This window comes from Epinephelus moara, chromosome 20, assembly GCF_006386435.1.
Source record: "Epinephelus moara isolate mb chromosome 20, YSFRI_EMoa_1.0, whole genome shotgun sequence".
NCBI classification, from domain to species: domain Eukaryota; kingdom Metazoa; phylum Chordata; class Actinopteri; order Perciformes; family Serranidae; genus Epinephelus; species Epinephelus moara.
In genome coordinates this window covers 15,559,232-15,581,130 of record NC_065525.1, presented here as the reverse complement: position 1 = coordinate 15,581,130, position 21,899 = coordinate 15,559,232, and the positions used below count along the sequence as shown (strand labels likewise).

General features: G+C 44.1%; 1 protein-coding gene across 1 annotated transcript in view; it reads left to right on the top strand.

Annotated features, from left to right (window-relative positions):
* ccnd2a (cyclin D2, a) overlaps window positions 1–21,899 on the top strand; it is a 183,844-nt gene that overhangs the window by 107,802 nt on the left and 54,143 nt on the right. Inside the window, exon 3 of the mRNA XM_050074284.1 lies at window positions 2,709–2,764. The gene's annotated coding sequence lies outside the window, so the exon portion shown is untranslated. The remainder of the gene's footprint in view (window positions 1–2,708; window positions 2,765–21,899) is intronic.

The window sequence follows — 21,899 nt, the reverse complement described above, 5'->3', positions numbered from 1 at the left end:
GATACAGAGAGCAGAGGAGAACTGTTAACGCGTGACCATGTAGAGACAGAAATGACACGATGACATAACACCAGAAATAGTATGTTGTTATGTTATTATATGAAGCGTTCGTCGCGCAAAATAACATCAATGGGGGCTGTGGGCAGGACATTGTTACACAGCTGTGCCTGTGACTTCAGGCAGAGAGACCGCTGCATCAGAGCCGAAGGAGCACGTTTTAAAATACATTTATTTTATCAATTAGTTATTAACTTTTACTATTTTTAGCAACTTGCCCGATCGGGCAAGTGAGTTGTTAGTTTACATGCCCGACCGTGAGTTTTACTTGCCCCAGGCAATCGGGCAATCCTTATTGTTGAGCCCTGTCATATAATTTGAATGTTGGTATAAATACTTGTTATGAGGGGATTCTTGGGCTGGGTCAAAATTGACCCAGTTTAAAATATGAACGGTATGTAAGAGGTTAAATGTGAAGTCAAAAAAAGAGAGAGAGAGAGAGAGAAAAGACAGTTTTTCTCCCGGAACAAATGATGCTAACCTGCAAAAACAGGACAGGAATCCATGCCTTTGTCCTATCAAGTGCCTGCAGCTCTTCCCCTCCATCCCTTTTCTCTCTCCTCTCTTTTCTTTGTAGATATCTATTATTTATTCTTTATCTTTGTCCCTATCTTTGATGGTCTGAAACATCTCTGTCAACATTGTGTGGCTGTGTGTTTTCGTACATTTATAAGTTGGTGTGTGTGCTGACCTCTGTGAAGGAGCATCTGCCTGGTCATGCTGGCGAGGGACAAACAGAAAGCGGGTGAATTCTTAACAAGCCTCAAATAAACTGCCTCACAAAGGGGAGTGGGGAGGACACTGAAGTCTGCCAATCAACTGATTTTTGTTCCAGTTAACCTGGGGTTGAAAAGATAGGTGAACCTCCTTGAACAAACGCAGGGGAGACCAAAGAGTTGACTGAAAGTTGCTTGCAGTCTTTTCTTGGGTGGCGATGGGACGGGCTGTTTGCTCAGGCTTTGGACTGACTCACAAATCAAAGTGTTTGTCAGAATGGAGAGATTAGGGAGCCAGAATAGGTCTGGGATTCTACCTGCAGCCTCGCCTCTTTGTTGTCACCCACCTGGAAGAACATCGCATAACAAAACGCGCACACACACAACAGAGAAACTTTCTAATACCCTGATAAAATGCAGCTGTTTATCTTCTGCTTCAGAGTTGAGGATGCACGGCAAAGGCTGTTTGAAGCACGCATGAGTGTAGCATTGTTCATAGCGGGAGATTCCCCCTTCCACTGAAGCATTCGGCTGCACTCGGTGTGGCCCATCCCAGCAGCTGCTGTCATCTCAGGACACGACACAGACCTTAAAGCTGGTGGTACGCTGTTAGCAAACTCATCCATGGAGGTAAAGGGAGAGAGAGAGTGTGAGGGAAATACGCAAAAATGATGACGGGCTTTCAAAAAGAAAGGGGAAGTTCCTCTGCGAGAGCTGTGAGATTTGCCGTTCATCAGCTGTAATAAATATTATCAGATGCCATCAGACTGGTTTGGAAAACATACAGTCAAGTCAGGTTCTACTGAATTAGATTTCCTGGTGTGGTCGTCTTAGATTTGTTTATCAGGAAGCGGGTAACTAATGTGCACTGCCAGGAGCTCAGGTTTCAAAGACACGGCTGGATAATGGAAGACGTTTAAAAAGCCATCTCAGACAATGCAGGATCTTAAGTCCTGGATGTCTCGCTCATCATTCTTCTGATCCCATTTCCTGACTTCTGAAGAGTGAGGGATCTAATTGAAACCTCGCCGCTTTTCAGCTGCTTTGTATTTCCACTGTAGTCACAAAAAGGGAAATATGTGTTTTGACAACTTCACATTTCACTGGCTTTCATGCCACAGCTTCCCCGCCTCCTGCACTCCATCACTGCTTCGCTCCTCTCCCGCTTACCTGTAGATGAAGTCAACATTGTCGTACTGTTAAATGAAGCTCCGCGGGAACTCCGGAGCGAGGGATGGGGCATTACCTTTCGGAAGTGAAGCTAGCTCTCTGACCCACCGTGGTGAAAGGCCTTTGGGCTTCGCTGCATCCCTCTCATAAGATGATCTCTATGGGGAAAGCAGAGAGATTACACCTGATAGGAAGGAGACTTAGCATTAAGTCAATTGGCTCCTTTGTGGAATAATCCGCTCTTCTCATCCAAGTCATTGTGATGAGTGATAAGGCCCCAAGTGCGTATGAGAGGAGGGAAAAAATAGCAGAACAATGTATTTACCCAGCTCCTGTACTCATGTTACATGAAACCAATATTATGAGATTTAGTTTCATGCGATGAGGCACACTTTTACTGTGTTGTGATTTCACTGAGGAATTTTAAAAACTTTTTTTTGTACAGCCCAGTGCTGGAAATGTCACATCAACAGCTGTTAAGGTACACTCTTTGACAGGACGCTGGAAAGTATGACACATCAAAGATTTCTTTTGACAATAAACAAAATGTGTCAGAGCACATTTTATCTGATTGTCAGTTACAGGAATTTCCAATTTGTTATCAATGAATCAAAAATGATGACAACTTACTGTTTAAAGCCACAGCCTGTCACCAGGAAAAAAAAAAAGCTACGGTGTGTGATATTTGAAATGCCATTATCTGAAATCATTCATCCTCATCACTCTGACTGCCTTCATACTTGACTGCATTGCTGTGTCTTCTAGGAATGGGATCCTTTCAGTGGGATATGCTCAGGATTAGCCTCAGGAGGTGATCTCAGGTAAGATGAATTACCTTTTTTTTTTGTTTTCACTGAGCTCACGTGGGCTGCTGATTCATGTGAGCAACTTCTCTGTGCGACTTATTTCTGTGTTTGTCCTTGCTGGATCTCAGACGAGCCTGAATGACCATATTCTGAATGACTCATGAGCTGTGTATGAGCAGACACAAGATATGTCAAAATGGCCTTGGCTGTGTATAACAAAATGTATATGTGTTGTATATCCTGAAACATTACACACCTCTGTAACAGAGATACAGATACCTTACAGAGGAAAGAACTAATTAGATGTTTTGGAAATGCCTCCAGAAGACAGTATAGAGTGTGTTAGTGAATACCCCTGCTATCCCCAGATGCCATCTCTGTTAACAATAGATCATAGCACTGCTGGGCTTGTAGTTTTGTTTTGATTGAAACCAGTCTCGCTGGCTTGTCTGTCTTGCGCAGGAGCCTGAAAAGCTTTCTTCTGCCTGCTTATAGTCTTCTTCTGTCATGTTGTTTCTGAAAAAACAAAAACTTAATGAGGGAGTAGTGGAAATTCTTACTCATTACACTCTTACTGATCTTACTTTAGAAATGAAACTTAATGTAACTGGGATTAGCCTGCCTACAGTTGTGCTGATGTTGATGTGTGTTTCACAGTCTCATGTTTTAGTTGACTACTGTCACATTGCTCTGCCTCATGATTGCACTGACATACATGTATTCTCAGACTTGCTGCAGGTGTATACGTCCCTGATAATGGGAAATAGAAGTAGCTGTCAGTGAGGTAAAGGTCAGCAGAGAGTCTATAATTGACCCTGTTTCTGTCATTTTCAGTATCACAATGATATGATACCACTACTGTGTCTTTCTCTGCCATCGAAACCCCACAAGCATGGATTCCTGTAAATGTTAGCTTTAGGTGGTTTCTCTGCTTCTACCATTTTGGCGCACAATGACTGATTTGCTTTTTAAATTGCTAATCAAAAGCTCTTAAAATGTGCAAAGCTACGATAGAGTGTTCTCACATGGTGTCAAATGCGTGTTCATCAGAGGTGAGGTTCATGTGAATGTGTATTGAAAATGAGAAGACCCTGACTCAATGAAAGCAAAGTGTTGTAAAAGTCTGGGGCAGAGTGTTTCTTGTCCTCAGAGAGTCAAAACCGCAGATATGTTAGACAGAAAAAACATTACAATTAGAAAGAGAGACGTACAGTCTAGAGTCAGATAGAGAGACTGTTGGATGTGTAATTATGTTGATGTCTGTTCCTAAAACATAACACAATCCCAGTATTTCCAAGAGGCAGAAACAGACGTAAGGTGCATAGTGCAGTCAAGTACAAACATAAAGTGCATTCAGATATGTGCAACTCCGCCTCTTTTTTCACACACTCCTTCTGTCCTGAGTTTAGCAGATTCACTGACAGAGTTCTTATACCTATTTTTGTATCTCCTCCTGTATTTAACAGGAACCCCAGTAGCATTTAGCTGATGGGAGCAGTTTGATTCTGAATACAAGGGTTGTAATCAATCAAGAAAAAATCTTGCACATTATCTCTAGATTAACTAAATTGTGTGTCCACCAAAGCGTTTTTTTTCCTGTCACAGGACTCGACAGTAACACTTGCCCAGGGCAACTTAACTCTCTGTTCAGGCAAGTGGAATGGCCTGAGTGAAATATAAATGTGATCTCTGATGTAATAATGACCTAAAATAAACACGCACATGTTTAACACCTTTCTACTTGAGATGCTTGCACGAATCTGTCTCACCACTAAGTGTTAAACAGGACTCTTGAGGAAACTCTGACATAATGGACACTAAATACGTTAACTGTGGGCTTGATGTATTTTATACCCATAATGCGTGGTTGTGACCGTCACCCACCCTCCCTGGAGACTAGCCTATCAGCCTTTATTGGAAAAACTTCCTAATATGAGCCAGAGAGGGCCGTGATACACCATAGTGTGTCAAGGGGAAAGTAAGGGACAAGCAGGGGGGATTGAGGGACAGGTGCTTAAGTCCTGAGTTATATAGCGACAGTGCATGCGGAGAAGAAGGAGAAAACAAACAAACAAGCAAACAAACAAACATACAAACAAAACAAAAAAACAAAAAAAAAAAAAAAAAAAAACAGAGGAGAAACAGGCAGTGTAGCTGATGTATTGTGGCCTTGAGGTTGTTGTGCTCCATACAGATTACCAAAAATAAACAAATAAATGTATAATAAAGAGAAAAAAAAAAAAAAAAACAAAAGAGAAGTCTATACTGAACACCAGAAATGTGAGAGTCCTGGTGGTGGAGGAAAGCCCGATTGTGGAGAAGAGTTGCCAGCGCAGTGTGGTAGGTTTGAGAAGCAACTGAGCCCCTTTTGAGTGATCCCATCGGTTCTTTGCGATGCGTCACGGAGCTGAAGTTCCGAACATGCATGCGTGTATTTGAACCCTCCCAATGTGTTTATGAAAACCATCACCAGGGAACAGGGCCAATGTCCCAGCCCTGCGGGAGAAGGCGGGTGGTGAGGCACCCCAAGGCCGCGGGAGCGCCCAGACCCCACGCCCAGGGAGCCGCAGAGGCCGCAGGACACCACGCAGGCCCTAGGACCCGGGGCGGCAATGGCCAGCACCCCCAGAGAGCCAGAGACACACCCCAGATGGGCAGGGCAGGAAGGCCCACCCACCTGCCGCCCAACGCAGCCGAACCTAGCGACACCACCATGATGTAAATGGGCTCCCTGGCTCCAACTCACAGCCCGAGAGGGCCAGGCCCCACGAGCCATACCATGCGTATCTACAGTGTGTGTTGACCCACCACCCCCCCTCTTACTATGATTCTTTGATCCCTGACGGAGAATCATTAACCCTACACCGTGAGTGTGAATGTGACTGCCCATAAATGTGATGTGGTGCATTAAAATTGACGGACATAGGAGACAGGTGGGGGCAAGGCTGATGGCTACAGCACACTGCTGACCTGCAGCCTGTGCAGCGAGGGGAGGGGGAAGGGGGAGCCCACCCACCCCGCACCACCAGGGGCGGAAACAGCCCCCCAGGGGGGACCGGCCACGCCGCCCCAGGCCCAGGGAGCACGAGGAGACCCCGCCCCCCCCAGGCACACAGGGCGAGCAGTCCAGACGCACCCGCCCCCAAGGGAAACCGCCCGGCCCCGCAATCCCCCACAGAGCCAGGGAGCAGGCCCGGATTCAAGGGGGAGAAGGTGCACCTAACACATGCTTAAGACCTTGAGTTCTGATGAACCGCTGTGGTATATTGTGGTGAGAGAGATAGAGGGATTAGGGGTTACATCATTAACAGAAACACATTACATATTACACAACAGTCTTTCTTGAGTTGTAATATTTATATGTACAGGTGGCATATGCTCACAGGCTGAGTGGCACTATACAGACACGTTTAGTGAGTGAATAAATGGTGACCATTTTTCTGTAAAGTATGTTAATTGGTTTCTGTGGCTAGCAGATATTTTCTCCAGCGAAATATGTTCTACAAGGAGATTCAGCCAATGGTTGATGTTGAGGGTCTGTTTATCTTTCCAATTGACTAGGATTGTTTTCTTGGCGATGGCGAGAGCTACAAGAAGAGAGTTGCAGTGGCTGTTTGGGAGGTCAATTGTCATCAGGTCACCAATTAAGCACAGGTTGGGAGATAATGGGATCCTGCAGTCCAAAATGGAGGAGAGTTTTTGAGTGACTGTTGACCAGAAGTGCTGGACGGGTGAACATAACCAGAGTGCATGAAAGTAGGTGTCTGCAGTGTTCTGAGTACACTGAGTGCATATGTCAGATTGACTAAAGCCCATTCTATTCATCTTTTGTTGGGTGATGTGTGTTCTGTGGAGTACTTTAAATTGGATAAGTTGTATATTAGTGTGCCTTGTCATCTTAAATGTATTTTTGCATATCTGAGTCCAGAAGTCAGGGTCCGGTGATACACCCAGCTCTTTTTCCCATTTTAAAATTGGTAAATGTATAGAACTGGTCTTTGACAGTAATTTATAAATCTTAGAAAGGTTCTTCTTATTACTCGGAGAAAGCTTTGTAATATGTTTGGCAAATTCTGGTGGCTGCAAAGTGTCCTGAGGCGCTGGAATTCTCCTCTTGATTGTTTTTATCAATTGTAAATATTGTAGAAAATTGCCATTTCTTATTTCAAAAGTTTGAAATAAGTTTGTGTATGTCATAAGTATATTGTCTTGGAAAAGGTGATGGAGATGAGTTACTCCCTTCATCTCCCATGTGCTAAAATGGAGAGGTCTTTTGTTAATTTCAAAATCCGGGTTGTGCCAAATTGGAGAGAGCAAGCAAGGTTCTATCGGAGAGTTTGTGATTTCTAGTGTTTTCCACCAGGCTGATAAGGTGGAAGCAATCATTGGGTTCTTAAAACAGTTATGACGTCTGAGTGTAGTGGTGATAAACGGGAGGTCAGAGAGTTTTATATTGTTGCAGTCCGCCTGTTCTAGTTCGAGCCAGGAGTTGTAGTCTTCGTTAGGATGTAACCATTTCAATAGGTATTGTAGTTGGTTAGCTAAATAGTAATGTTTAAAGTTACTGCAAGATTAACAGTGCATCAATCTTCACAAGAAGCTTACACCCTTTTGTGGCGCTAAGCTATGAAGACCAATGCAGACAAATAGGGAAAAAAAACAAAAAAAAACTGTGGGCTTGATGATGTCATATAAAACATAACGCTACTAACATTTAAAATATCTCTGTAATGCTGCATGTGAGAGAAAGACTTACTATTTTTAGCCCAGAAGCTAACATGAGCTACCCTGCCGCTCCAGAGGCTTTATAATCCAGCCTTGAACTGCAGTGTCTTTTTAGAGATTTAGTAAAATAAATCAATAGTGATTAAATCCAACACTGAATGTCTTCAGTGATTAATTATCCATATTCATGATTAAAATGAGAGTTGAAAAATGTTCAACTTTGGGTAAAACGCTGCACTTGTCACTGTCACCAGCCAACCAATCACAGTAGAGAAGGGGTGGGACAAACACAGCAAAGACCAACCCTCACAGAGAACAAACAACTGCCATTTTCATCTGGAAAGAAACCTCATGGTGGACACACAGCCTTATTCAAGTAACACCAGTGATTGTCCGACCTTGGTTGGACCAAAGCATAATGACCAAACAATCGACCAACTGACCGGAAGTCTACAGCCCTACTGAAAACAGGGCAGAGGAGGGATCTGCAATAATTCTCCTGGCCTGTTTAACTATAGTCTTTTCAAAGAGCAGCTGGAGGGGGAGATTCTGTAGCATAATACAGTAAACTCTCCAAGTGTTTTTTATAAGTCTTACATTCAGGCCAACATAGTGAATGCTTTAGTGACCAGTCATTTGATGGTGTGGTATTATATATCTCGTAGGAACTATAATTACGAATTATGAATTATGTTTCACCAGATGCAAAATTTGGTTTAAAAGTGATGATCAAAAGGCCAGTTCCTGTTCTCTCTCTCTCAGTCCCCTCACACTGTACCTCATCGTACGCTCTGTCAGCACTAATTGGCCGCAGTCTGCGCACACACAAAAAAAGCATACAGTGTAGTCCAATGTGATAGAGCATTCCTGGGTCAAGTGGCTGCTCTCAGGGTGACTCGACACTTTTGACATGTGGTTGGCTGTTCAGCAGCAGCAGCAGAACACTTGTGTTCACAACGTTTGCCTGTTAGGATTAGCACTGTGCAGCTGCTCTGCTCCTCGCGGCTGACCAAAACCGGGACTATCAGGACAGAGGTGGAGATCAGTGGATTGCTTTACACCAACTTCCAGTCATGCAATCGCTCTCACACAGAGCCATGTTGACTTATTGTCATTGGCAGGTGCAACACAAGGGAATTTGTGTAGATTATTTGTGAGAACAAGTGGATTCTACGCACAGATTACTTTACACCTTCTAATACTTAAAATGCAGACCCTGTTAAAGAGTGCCAGCTGATGGACAATATAGAGCTTTAACCTCATGATTCATCATTGCTGAATTGCATCAGCTTTGACAATTGTTTGAACTCAGATGCGTAGTATGATATTTAATATCTATCTAAATGGAATTAAAACTTGTGGTGAATTCTTAAAGGGAACCTAAATGCTTTTCATTATTTTCTTTAATATATATTATTTTACATCGTCAGAAGTTAATATTAAATGTGGCAAAAGTTTTAAATAGTAAGGGAAATGTATGTTTAAGTAATCCCTGTAAACATCAACCTCAGGTTTCAGACCGTTCTAAAAACTCTATTTCTAACATTTTTTTTCTACTTTTACGACAAACAGACGTCAGCTCATGACGGATTTCTGCTCCAGGCACACTCCTGCAAATGTTTACTTTAAATTCACTTCTACATGTAACTACATAGAGGGAAACCTGCACTTGATGTAGGTTGGTTGCCAATGTTGTTATTTTCCAGATTTTGGCTCATATTCCTGCTGTAACATGTCCAGTTGTGATGATTTTGGTTTAGAAGCTTTTATTGGTGATTTCTCGTGGTAGAAAGTGCAGTTATACCCTGTTACAGTCATTCCCCTGGCTTCACTGACAGTGCAGAGATGCAGAGAGTACTGATGGAAGACCCGAAAATGCTAACCAATCAGAGCAGACTGGGGTTTTTCGGCAGGGGGGGACTTTAAGAGACAAGCGCTAAAACAGAGGGTCTCAGTCAGAGGGTGAACACAGGTGTTCCAGCACAGTATGAGTATGACAATATGAGGGTGATAAAGTGTTTTTGAACATTAAAGCATGCAAACATGTTCCAGTGGAAACCCCAAATACAAGTATGAACCTGACAATAAGCCTTATAAGTCCCTTTTTAGCATGATTTTCCTCATTTATTGGTTGTCGTTTTGACTCAGTTACTGAGGGTATGATCAATGAGATCCTGTCTTCTGGGTTAGGCCCTTGTTTTTCTTCATGTTCATGTTCTAGAGCCAAACAGAGGAAACATCTGCTTTACTGCTGTTCTAACTGCTCCAGATCTACACAAACACACACACACACACACACACACACGCACAGAGGCAGGCCTAGTGGTTGGGCCTGCCAGAGGAAGAGTGTTACTACACAAAGCACACATGCATTGATACTTAAGCACACACACACACCAACACACACACCCACACACAGATGCTGCCTGTCTTCCTCTCATCCTCATCCTGTCACAACCACTGCGCAGTTTGTCCTCCGCACCATCGCTGCCATCAGGACCTGCTCTGACAGCTGCTCTGGCACCCAAAACCATCAGTCCCATTTTCTGTCAGTCCTTATATTGGTCTGTCTGTTCTTTCTCTGTGTCTCTGTCTCCTCCTCTATCTTGACAAGCAAGCATTTCACCAACTGATTTAACGTTCACCACAAGTAAAAATGCACCAAATATATTATGGTGTAGTAAATCTGAATGATAAGGCAGTCTTTACTGCTGTTGTAGATTACGTTTACATGAGTATTTAACTTTGGTGCAAAATCATCATATACATATATATGTATATATATAAAAGTGAATAGAAATAAAGTTAGTGAACAACACCTGTTGCCCAATGATAGGCAAATGCAATAAATAAAATGAAGAAGAACATGATAAATTAAAAAAAAAAAAAAAAAAAAATGTGCAAATGAGCAAACGGTACACTCTGATACAGCAATTATACAGTAGTAACTTTAACAAAACTTAAAAAGACAGCAATTTTCAAAAACAAAATCATTCTTTAAGGGCCAGTGTGTAGGATTAAATGGCATCTTGAAGATTGCAACCAGCTGAAATTTCTCCCATGTGCTAAGCATGAACTCCCAGATAGGATTCCTTGAGTTTTCAGTGTTCAGAGGGTTTTTAAGAGGAGCCAAATTCTCCACAGAGGTCTCATCCTCTCCAAAACAAACAGATCAGGTGATTATAACCTGAATACAGCAGGATCACTTTAAAAGTCAGTGTATTTCTGATGCTGTTCAGCTCGATGCAGAGGGGCTGCTACCTGTGGTGACCAACACGAAAACACAAACGGCCCTATCTAGAGCCAGTGTTTAGTTTGTCCATTTTGGGCTACTGGAGAAACATGGTGGCGCTCCTTATGTAGTTATAACTGGCTCATAAACACAAGGATTCTTATTTTCAGGTGATCATACACTAAAGAAAACATACTTATTAAATTATATTTCTGCCAACATACTCCCCTAAATCCAACACACTGGACCTTTAAAGAGCCAGTACATGCTACAGTAATGCATTTTTTTGTCTGTTTTCTGAGCGTTGAGGTAGTGGATATACTGTAGATCACTGATACTGTTGATGTGTTTGATTGTTTTTTTACATAGAGGGCTGAAACATATTCAACAGTTCCTCCAATCTAAAAGACCAAATATGTTGGAGTGTTTTCTGCTCTGCCACCACAGGGTTGAATTAAGGCACAGAAACGACTGGTTTAATGGCACAGAATTAATTTGGTTTGGGTTGAAAATAACTGTCTTGTTAATGTTAGAGAAAGATTGTGGTCATGATTACAGGTAACCAACACTGTCTTTTAATAGGAAATGATATGTGGTCTCCTGCAGTTCTTTACGCCGGATTTCCACTGGATGCGTGTCCGTTGCAGAACGGCAGCGCTGGTTATCCGCTGCGTGCTCCGCCGTCCGTCAATACCCACCGGCTGCGTTTGCTGTGCGGTGCGGTGCAGCTCCGCCGGAAGACATCTCGGTGCACTGCCATGATTAATATCTCCTCGTCCATGGTGTTCACGGGGTGAAATGACGTCTGAAAACCTCTGACCTGTTGACTTCAGGCCTGCCTCTGCCCATTATGTAGTTTTTAAGGTGTAGTGCAGGGAAATATGATCCGCCGTGAACACTATGTACTTTATTTTGAAAACTAACCGGATGTTTTATTGTGTTTCTGTGCACGACTTCCTGCCCCGCACGATCTGCTCTGTGCTGAATTGCTGCGTTGTGCTCCGGCGTCCGGCAAAAATAGAAGTCCTGCGTATCTGTTGCGGAGAGCTCCGGAGTGCCGGAGCTGAGACGGAGCCGGAACGCAGCACAGCCGCAGCTGGTGGAAACACACACATTGACTAGAATGGAATCCTGTCGGCTCCGCTGCCGTGCCGGAGCGCAGACGCAACCAACACGCATCTGGTGGAAATTGGCCTTTAGTGTTATAACAACACCATGCTATTTCTACCTTTACCTCTGAGAGACGACCTTCACAGCTCACACGGCCACTAGAGGTCCTTGTCAGGTAATCCGAGGTCGTCGAAATGTGAAGAAACGACCACTGCTGTTATTTTTCTTGCAAAGACAGTATCAAGAAATTGTGTTCAGACAGATTGACAGCACTTACAAAGATTAAAATGACCCCCAGGGATCAGGAAACAGTCCTGGGAAGGGGAGACTGCGACACCGACTGTTTGTTGGTGCGACAGAAGATCAGACTCAGACTCTCCAGTGTCTCGCCATCACCAAGACACAGAAATAACCCTTGTGTGGGCCCTTTCAAAATTTTAGAATAATAACCCTCGTCACCCAAAAGGGAAAAGGCAAGGTCTGTCCTTCCCAGAGATTATGGTGGGAAGAATCAATGACTTCCTCCATCTTTCTCCCTCAGGGGACAGGGGGACAACGTCTCACTGGTATTAATAGTCGTCCTCTGATAAGCCCGCCAGTAAGCTGTCTTGTGGTGTCACAGCCTTTCGTCTCGTTGTGAGAACCTCTTGTTATAGTATCAAAGAGCTCTTATAGAATATACATTCCCTCGCCTTCCTGTTTTTGTTCGGCTCTCTGTGCTTCACTGTACATCACAACCTCTTTACAGTACAATGGAGGACACTTGAGTGTCCCATCAGTAGACACTTGACACTGCGTCTTTTTGACAGTTTTCTCTTCAGCTCTCCGTCGGGGCTGTGATGCTGCCCGCTGCCCCACAGCTGTGTTACTATTAGAGACTTGTGTCGTAAAATACTGGGAGCAAAGGTGATATGCCTCTCTCATTGACACGGCCGTTATCCTGAATGGCAGGTTGTATGTTTGCCTCAGGGCCAGACGAGCCATTCACCCCGACACACTGGTCACAAAAGGAGTTGTAAATACAGCCGTTTGGCCTTTCGATTAACTCATTGTTTCTGAAAGCACAGGAAACATCATGTAACACTTCAATATATAGTTAGAGAAAAAAAAATGTACTGGGAGTAAGTTGTTTAAAAACAGTTTTTTTCAAAGACTGATACAAAGACGTGAGCGTGATTAGAAACAATAGTGTGGTTAAATTAAGAAGTGATTCGTGCCCACTGAATTGATTTTTTTTCCGACTTCTCAAAGAGTTATTTTTTTCATTCTCAGCTGGTTTGATAGCCTTATGCCCCAAATAGGTTGTCTGAAAGGAGAGCATGGGAAAAATAGCTGCCGTTGTGGAAACTGCTGGGAAAAGGCTGAGTTCTCATTGGTAGCAGTGCAGGGCATTGTGGGATGTGAGTGAGCTGAGAAAGACTGTTTTGCTCCCTCTGAGAAGGACATGGAAACATGGACACAAAAAGCACAGAGATTAGACCGGACCGAGCAGAGCTGACTGACTGCAGTTTATGCTCTGTTGGCTTCACTTCACAGGGACGATGAGAACTGGATGGTCAGTGATAGTGGCAGTGAGTGTGGTGAGGTGGCCACTCCTGCTTCACAGTCGTCTGCTCTAGCTGATTTAAATCCCCTGACATCGGCATGAGCATTGGTGGCATGCATACCGACATACCAGGCTGATGGTTGCCGGCCCATTAGCGAGCCCCAAGTGGTGGAGCCCACCCAGGGCTGCCGACCCTCTCCTGCCCACCTTCTGCCTTCCTGCCCAGCCCTGGCTCTGGATCAGAGGCAGGCCACACGTCGGGGGACAGGGCTAATGATGGCCACAGCCATGCCATCCCTTTCATGCCCCAACCCAAGAGTACAATTTTGGCTAATGCTATTTCCTGCAGATAAAATGCAAACAAGCTCCTTTTACTTCTTTCTCCTCATCAGAGGTTTGGAAGGTGAGGGGAGGGTGAGCGATAATTAAGTTCGTGCTTTGTTTCATCATCAGCTGGTTGGGTTTTCCTCAGCTTCACTGTTGCTACCATGCCTGCTGTCACAAAGGATTAATTTAAAATATCAGTAATGAAGTGGAGTCAGTGGAATGAAATAAAGATTGGCCACTTGATGTGCGCAGAACCAGATCTAGTTATCCATATCGAACCATTTTGCCCTCCATCAGTCCCTAAGTGGCTTAATCAAGGCTTTGATATGTGATTATTTTACTCACCCAAGACCTTCTAAATTGTTTCCAGCCTAAAAGGAGATTGTTGGAGATATTCATGCCACGTGGAAATGGTCTCCTGTTTTATGCCTCTTTGTGGTCACACATTATCTCTCCTCAAGACACGAGATTAGAGACTTTGCAGACACAACATAGCTAAAGAAATCACAATTTTAATTATTTTCACTGCGAAACACTCAGGAATTTAAAAACCAGATCACTGAGTGCATTCAAAAGTTACTGGATACTATGTAGCCAACAATATTTAAGGTCATCTTCTGAGGAGCACACTTTAGAAAATGATTTTGCTACTGAGGCGTTTTAAAAATCAGATTTTACCTGTAGGAACACATTAGAGGACAAATTTGCTGTCTCTTAGTTGTAATTATCATAGAGATTGTGAGTAGATAAAGACGACATATCATCTCTAACCATGCAAGTGAGATCATTTTTCTGATTACTGACACATTGACAAGACCGTTTATCAGTGTTTTTGATGGAACCCATGTAATCCATCTTGATTCAATCCAAAACAGCAACATAGGCAGACAACCAACCTCAACTTGCTCTGTCTCATCTCACTGGTTAGCCAGCTCTCACTCAAACAGCTCTTATCTTAACACTTTATGATTAGCTGTAGATGTCTTGCAATAGGTAAGAGAAGTGTACGGTTGATCATGTGGATGATATCAGCAGAGTAGATCAGGGCAGTCTATGAGTTAGTCAGTTGTGAGAAGCCACAACGCAATGCAGCATCATCATCCAGCAATACGCTGCAAATCAGATGCATGCAAGTGCACAATTTTCAAGTATCACGTAGCATTTTTTTAAGTTTACCTCGCAGGAATTACAGTTGCCATTATGACTTTAAAGAGACAGTACAATCTGAGTAAAAAACAAAACTGAAAAAAAAAAAACACGTGGTTTCTTGGCATTTAATAGGTTGCATCTTTGATCTGAAGCGCTATCAGTCAATGCTGTGCACTTGTGATGTCTGTAAAGGAGGAGAAAAAAAAAAGCCGACATCTACAAACAAACACGCTCCCTCCTTCAAGAATGTTCGTCATAAAGCCCAGCTGAGGACAGTGAGGGTGATTGTGGATCCTCTTGGCATTTGGTATCATCCCTCTGTCTCTCTCTCTCTCTCTCTCTCTGTTTGAGGAAAACAGTGTCGTCAGAAGGGGATGCGTGATGGCAGAGCACATACATCCGTCCACGTGCCCCTCTGATCCCAATCATTCATAAATTCAGCCAGGGAGATTTGTATCCACCATCCGCCCTGCAGTCTCTGTTATCTCTGTCCCCCACCTCCCTTTGGCTATTAGGGAGGAATGAGATGTCGCAGTACATACGCACACAAACACGCTCACATGTCCGATGGTGATGACAGCCGTCTGTCTCCTCTACTCATCTTGCGCTGGCATCTCTTATTTTTTCTCTTTTTTTACCCTTTTGTGTCCATCATTTGCTGCATCGTTTCTACTCAGCATCTTCTTTCCATTCTAGCAGTACTTTGCTCATCTCTTTTCTCCTTAGCCACATTTTTTCTTATTCACTTCTCCCTCTTTCTCTCTATCTCCACTTTCTCACCGTTTCTCCCTTGGCCAGAAGAAGAAGAAGAAGAAAAAAAAAGCAGTGAAAATTCCCCTCAGTCATTTAGCCCAGATTCAACACTGCAGGCAGGCAGGCAGCGTCGAGGCTGTAACTTACCAGAATGTAAATAGAGCAGTGTTTTTCACATTACTTCACCGCTTATTTTTAGTAGCTGAACAAGAGCAGGCAAGGGTGTGCCTTTTCAAGCCCCGACTGTAAGTCTTATCAGCTGAATACACAGGGGGAAAAAAATGGAGAGAAATTATAAATCAAACAAAACAATAATGACACAATACAGGAAGTGATGTGTTGATTTATGGCTTAACTTTTAACTGTAACTGGCAGACAATGTTGGGGCAGCTTTTTTAAACATAGGGAAAGAATGTTGTCTCTGTTTTTCTCCTTCTCTCTGATGCACTGCACATGCACTCAAGGTGTAATAAACTTTAATTTTAGCCTGACAGTTAAGTATGTTGTGTCATTTGGTGCAGTGCTAACACGGTTTTAAGCGACGCCATGCTTCCTCACTTGGATTTCCCTCCAGGTGACACCTTTAAAAGTCAGATTAGCCTACTCAATTTTTTTTGTTTACGTAGTAGCAGGTTTTATATCATATACTTTTTGCCCTTCCTTAGCAAGGTCAAAGCACAAGCTGAGCCACGGGGAAGTTTGGTCGTTTGCCCAAAGGACTTTACTCTTCAAACGTAGCTGCCAGCCTTTCCTCGATTACTGGTCCGCAAGCAGCTCAAACTTTTGCTTTTACTTCCAGGGATCAAACCAGTAACACCAGTCAGTTTTAGCAGACACGGTGCCTGCAGCAGTGTGGGGAAGTTAAGCAGTGGACAGTGGCTGTGTCTCGTTGCCTCTGTGCCTGGCAGTCTTCCTCCCAGCCGCCCCTCTGCTCGCACCAGGAAATGTCTTTTTCCAACTCATTCTCCAATGCACTTAATTCCACCCTGCTCTCCAGCGACAAAGCCAAAAGCACCATAGCTAGCTCTCCTCCAGCATTCACTGTCTTCCTCCACAACTTTTGCACATCGATTTTCTCTCTGCAGATACCTCGTACGTTGCAAAGATGACATCAACACTGCGGCTTTGAGAATGAGGCCGCTGAGCAAAATCAGCAAGGTGATGCTCGAGGCCATTCTCACGCTGCACAGCTGTTTTCTCAACCAAGCACAGGCCACGCAAGTTTTCTCACACAAAAATGGATGAAAGCAGTGTACGTTGACATGTCTGTGTGTGTCTCTGTGTCTGTGTGTGTATCTGCATGCGCTTCTATGTGTCTGTTGTGGAGAAAGAGGTGCTAAACTCTCCATGTTCAGCACAGTCACTGAACATGATGACTCAGTTGAATTTCCACTGAGGTAAGCTGTCACTCTCTGATGAACAGTGAACTCACAGAAGCACTGAGTCACACACACGCACACCATCTAATGTCCCCAACTAGCTTACAGGCCAGCTAGGATTATATGCTGAATATTTTCAATGGAGGCGTCAACAAATACAACAGAACACGACTCTCTCTCTCTCTCTCTCTCTCTCTCTCTCTCTGATGATCTTGGTGCGCAGCCATGGACGCACACACACAGACACACACACACACTTGTGCTTGGCCTTGTCCCTGTCCAAACAGTCCTTCTATAGTGAGAGGCTCCAATGGAGTGGATCAGCTCCAGCTAAGACACCCTTTCACACTTCCTCCCTCCCTTTCTCCAAACCCTCCCTCCTGTGTGACCGCAGGGCCTTCCTTCCTTCCTCCTGAAACAGAGGCCTGGGGGAGTCGCAGGGGAGTCAGGATGGCCGGATGTGCCCCGATCAGACGCACAGACAGACGGACTGACAAGGAACAGACATGCAGACAGGAGGATGCTGCCGCTACTGTGGAGTTTGGGCTCGGTTTTTCTTCTCATCCGGAGCTACAAGGAGGATGACATCATTCCTGTTTTGATAGGACAACAGGAAGGTGGAGGGAGACGGGGAGCAGCGTGGTGTGTGGGTGAGAGCATGAAGGAGTATAATGAAACAAAAGGAAATGTAAGTTTTGATCAGAGAGGAGGCAGAGCTGGTGGGGGTGGATTTGACCTCAGGTCTGCAGGAGGCTTTGATGTGCGCCACAAACATTTTTTATTTCTAGAAACATACATGATTTTTTTCCGCTCTTCGTCCTCCTCCTGAATCTAATAAAGCAAAACAATTAATAAAGTGAGTTAAGACTTGAGCCGGATTTGCCTCACAAGCATTCTTTAATACGTCAGTCTCGAATACAGAGCATAGAGTTTGCAGGCGCAGGGCCTGCATCTCACACAGGAAGAGCCCCGGCTATACAAAGCAACCTCATGTCTTAGCTTGCAGGTACAGAGCTGTACACTATCAGCAGCAGTACAGCAAGTCTCGTAAGACCTTTGTAGTTTCAGAACACTTCTTCTCAATGCAGTTTATCTCCTCTGCAAGACAGCCATTTCCTCCAGCATTCTCTGGGGGAAGAGAGGGAGAAAGAAATGATATCAAGTGGCTGGAAGAGGAGAGGAAAGAAAGGCAGAATGAAAGAAAGAAGGAGGGAGGATCACAATAATAGCAATCTCTCTTCTCCCCCCTCCTCTTTTTTTTTTTTTCTCAGAAGAGGATACAGTGAGTGCCAGCTGTGCTCTGCTGCTGCTGTACAGTGCACACTACTTCAGAGAAGTCAACCTCACTGCACTCCATCCACCCCATTGAACTGCCAGCTCTGGCAATCAATTCTGAGCCTTGTGCTGTCACTGCTGGCCTCTGGACACAGCAGCTGGCTGCAGGAAGACAAGCGCTCTTCCACAGAGTCTGTCCACCGATCAGCTGCACCCAGCTGTCTAGCAGCAGCCCCGCTATTCAGAGCACTGCTGCTGCCGCTGGTGAGGGAGGCCTCTTTCACTGCTGTCACCGACGCTGCTGAGTCCCCCTTCACCATACTTTCTTTTTCACTTCTTCCTTCCTAAATTTTCAACCGTACAGACACATCCGCCCTTGAGCCGCGCAGCAGGCCTCACATGTCTGTCTAGGCTGGCTTTCTGTCTTTCTTTCTCTTTCTTCCCGAGTCAAATTGTCCATCTGTCTCTGCCTTTACCAACTTTTACTCCACTATTTCCATCTTGCTTTCTCTCTCCCACCCATTCTCCCCCTGTCTTCCATGCTGGGTCTTTAGATGAACTTTCCTTTTTTTTCTTGCCGTTGTAGCCTTTCTTTCTATTGCCTCCATCCATGTCCCTTCTGTCTCTCTGTTTTGTGGTACCCATTCCTCTTTTCCTTCTTTGTTGGTTGCCATGTCTCAGTTTCTCCACTCCTTTCTCTGTGGTCCTGTCCCCTTTTTTTTGCCACTCGCTCTTATTTCCGCACAATTTCCATCTCATTCTTTGTCGCTCTGCCGCAATCTAAACTATGCCCCCTTTTTTCCAAATGTCACAATACTGTATCTTTTCTTCCACTTTTTCTTTAGAGTAACTTCTTTTTCTGTCCCCCTTTCTGCTGTATTTTTTTTACAGGTGTCTGTAAGGCGGGGATTTACATTTTCTCAGGACAGGCAGCCCGTGGAGAGAGGCCTGCTGGCAGATCAAAGGCTCCGGCTGTAAAACGATCTGAAAGAGTCCGGCATTAGCATCCATCAGGGTACCTTGAAAGCTCCCTGGTCAGCCGAGAGGGAAGCTGAGGGCCCCCCAAAGTGAAAGCCCAGTCTGGAGAGGGGTGATGGAGGGGTGGAGGGAGGGTAGACTGGGGGTGGAGAGAGAGAGAGAGAGAGAGAGAGGGATGAATAACAGGCTACTCGGCTAAGGACATGAAGGAAATATTTCCACGAGGGAGGAAAATTCCCATAACAAGCCGCAAATGTTTTTATTTCTCTTTTGGACACAGCCCCCCCTCATCTCTTCCTTTAGCTCTTCCTCTCTCTTTCTTCTTTCTTCCTCCATCTTTCTTATTTCTTTTTACAGCATCGAGGCTGTAAGGGGAGAACATCTCCATCTGTGCACCATCTTCACTCAGCTCACCAAACTCAGACTTTTACTACTCCACCCTGCAGTCTACACACAGGGGTCATGTCTGGTCGGCGATGGGAAGTGGGGTGAAGGAGGGAGGCAGGGAAGGATAGAGTGTGGGAGGAAGAGAAACCTGGATTGGCTTCAAATATTGTATCTCTTTACATCAGAATTGAAAGTGGGAGAGAAGTATGGATGGCAGGAGTATGGGGGTGCTTCGTGTGTGTGTGTGTGTGTGTGTGTGTGTGTGTGTGTGTGTGTGTGTGTGTGTGTGTTCCTTCTTTCATGCAATAAGCATGATTCACAGTCTTGAAATGGATAGGTACCTAACATGTGTGATAGGGATAAAGATTAGACCTGCATTCCTGGTGTGTTCCGGTGCCTGCACATTTGTTTCTTTTTCAATAACAAAAGTAAGGCCGCATTCGTCACATAAATCTAAAAAAAAAAATCTGCATCCTTCAGGCTGCTCTTATGATAGAATTCCCTCAAGACAGGAGATTTATAGACACTGAGACCTATGAACACTGAGCTCCTTTTTTCCTGGAAAGAAGTTATGTTATGTAGTGATATTTTGAAATGTCTGCAGTTTTCAAATTCCCAAATCTCCAGTAGAATCGGAACCATTGCTGACTTTGACCTTTAAGCACTAACTTCCTTACTGTAGCACAAAGGCTGGGTGGGAATGATTGATTCATAAGAGTCCAAATTTTAGGGAGGTCGTGGTTCAGTCTGTTTCCCACAGCTCTACAGGCTGACAATCATTCACTGGTCCTGGTCCAGTGTGAACAGGCTCAACAGGTCTCCTGGTAGACGCTGTGAGAGGATTTTAGCATGTGAGATTTCTTTAGTAACCATGAATATACAGGTGTTATGGGTGTTTCTACAGCAGGAGAATTGTAGGCGGTCCACGTGTTCTGAAAGATTTCAGCGTCCTGGACAGATGGGAGAAATTACAGTCAGAATTATCTGTGTTTATTGATCTGAAAAGCAACAGATAAGCAGGCTGTATAAAGAATGGCATCATCAAGGCATGTAGATTTATAATATTTTGTTATTGAAAAGTATGCTACTTTTGCTTAGACATTACCAGATAATATAAATCCAGTCAGTAGACTCACATGCATATAACATTATATATTCATTGGGGAAATACATTGCAACATGAAGACTTTCCTTCAGATTCACACTGTAAAACGATGCAAGCAAGCATCATTGACAAAATCTGAAACTTTCCTTTCAGCCAATTAAGAGTAACCATTTCACTTTCTTAAGCTGGCATACACTAATTGGCTGTTGTGCCCTACAAGTGCACTGAAGAGCTAACTTGCTTCATTCTTGTTTCCTCCTACGTTGTCATTGGACACATATGTCTTTCTACATACAAACCTCCTTAGTATTACCTGTGCAAAATTGTTGTCTTAAATCTCCCCTGTGTGAAAATTGACAGAGAAATTGCAATTTGTAAATCCACAATCTCTCTTAAAACTATTTAAATACTTAGTATAAATGATCGTTAAAATGTAAATTACTTGGACAGATCCCTGTAAGGAGGGTTGCTCTGACGATGAAGTCATTTGATGAAGAAGCATAAGTGAAGATTTTAGCCTCCTCAGTGAATTATGTCGGGTGATCTCATCCACAGAGTCACACAGCCCTCACAGAACATATGCATGTACATGTACACATTCACATGCTCATTAACAAAGTCGGATAGTGTGATACATGCTTACACATATGTTGAAACATACTTGCGAAGATCCACACATGCATACGACTCATGGACGCAAAGTACTTCCCACATGGATCACCTAAACACACACACATACACACACATACATGTGCAGCTTGCTGACGTGTGGAGACTCCTGCGTGCGGGGCCAGGGCTGCATGCCACTGTCTCAGCTCGGTAATGGATGTCCCGTTTGTTGCATACACACACACAAGCAGACAGATAGACAGACAGACAGTGGCGGGGCTCAACTCGACCGTCCTGTCCACCCGAGCCGAGGATGAGTTCCTCCTCTGTTTAGGAAAGAGGATGTGATCTCACTCGTTAAAAATCCAACCTATGTCGCTTGCCACTCATGACTTAATCCAGGCTTCTCCTTTGTGCAGCGCGCCCTCCCCTTCCCCTCTTCTCCTCTTACTTTCTCCGTCGCTTCCTATCTCCCTCCTCTTCCTATCTGCCTGTCTATCTATCTATCTATGAAAGCAGAGAGTGATGCATGTGTAATTTATGGAGGTCAGTCTAGGCTTTTGACATATTATTTG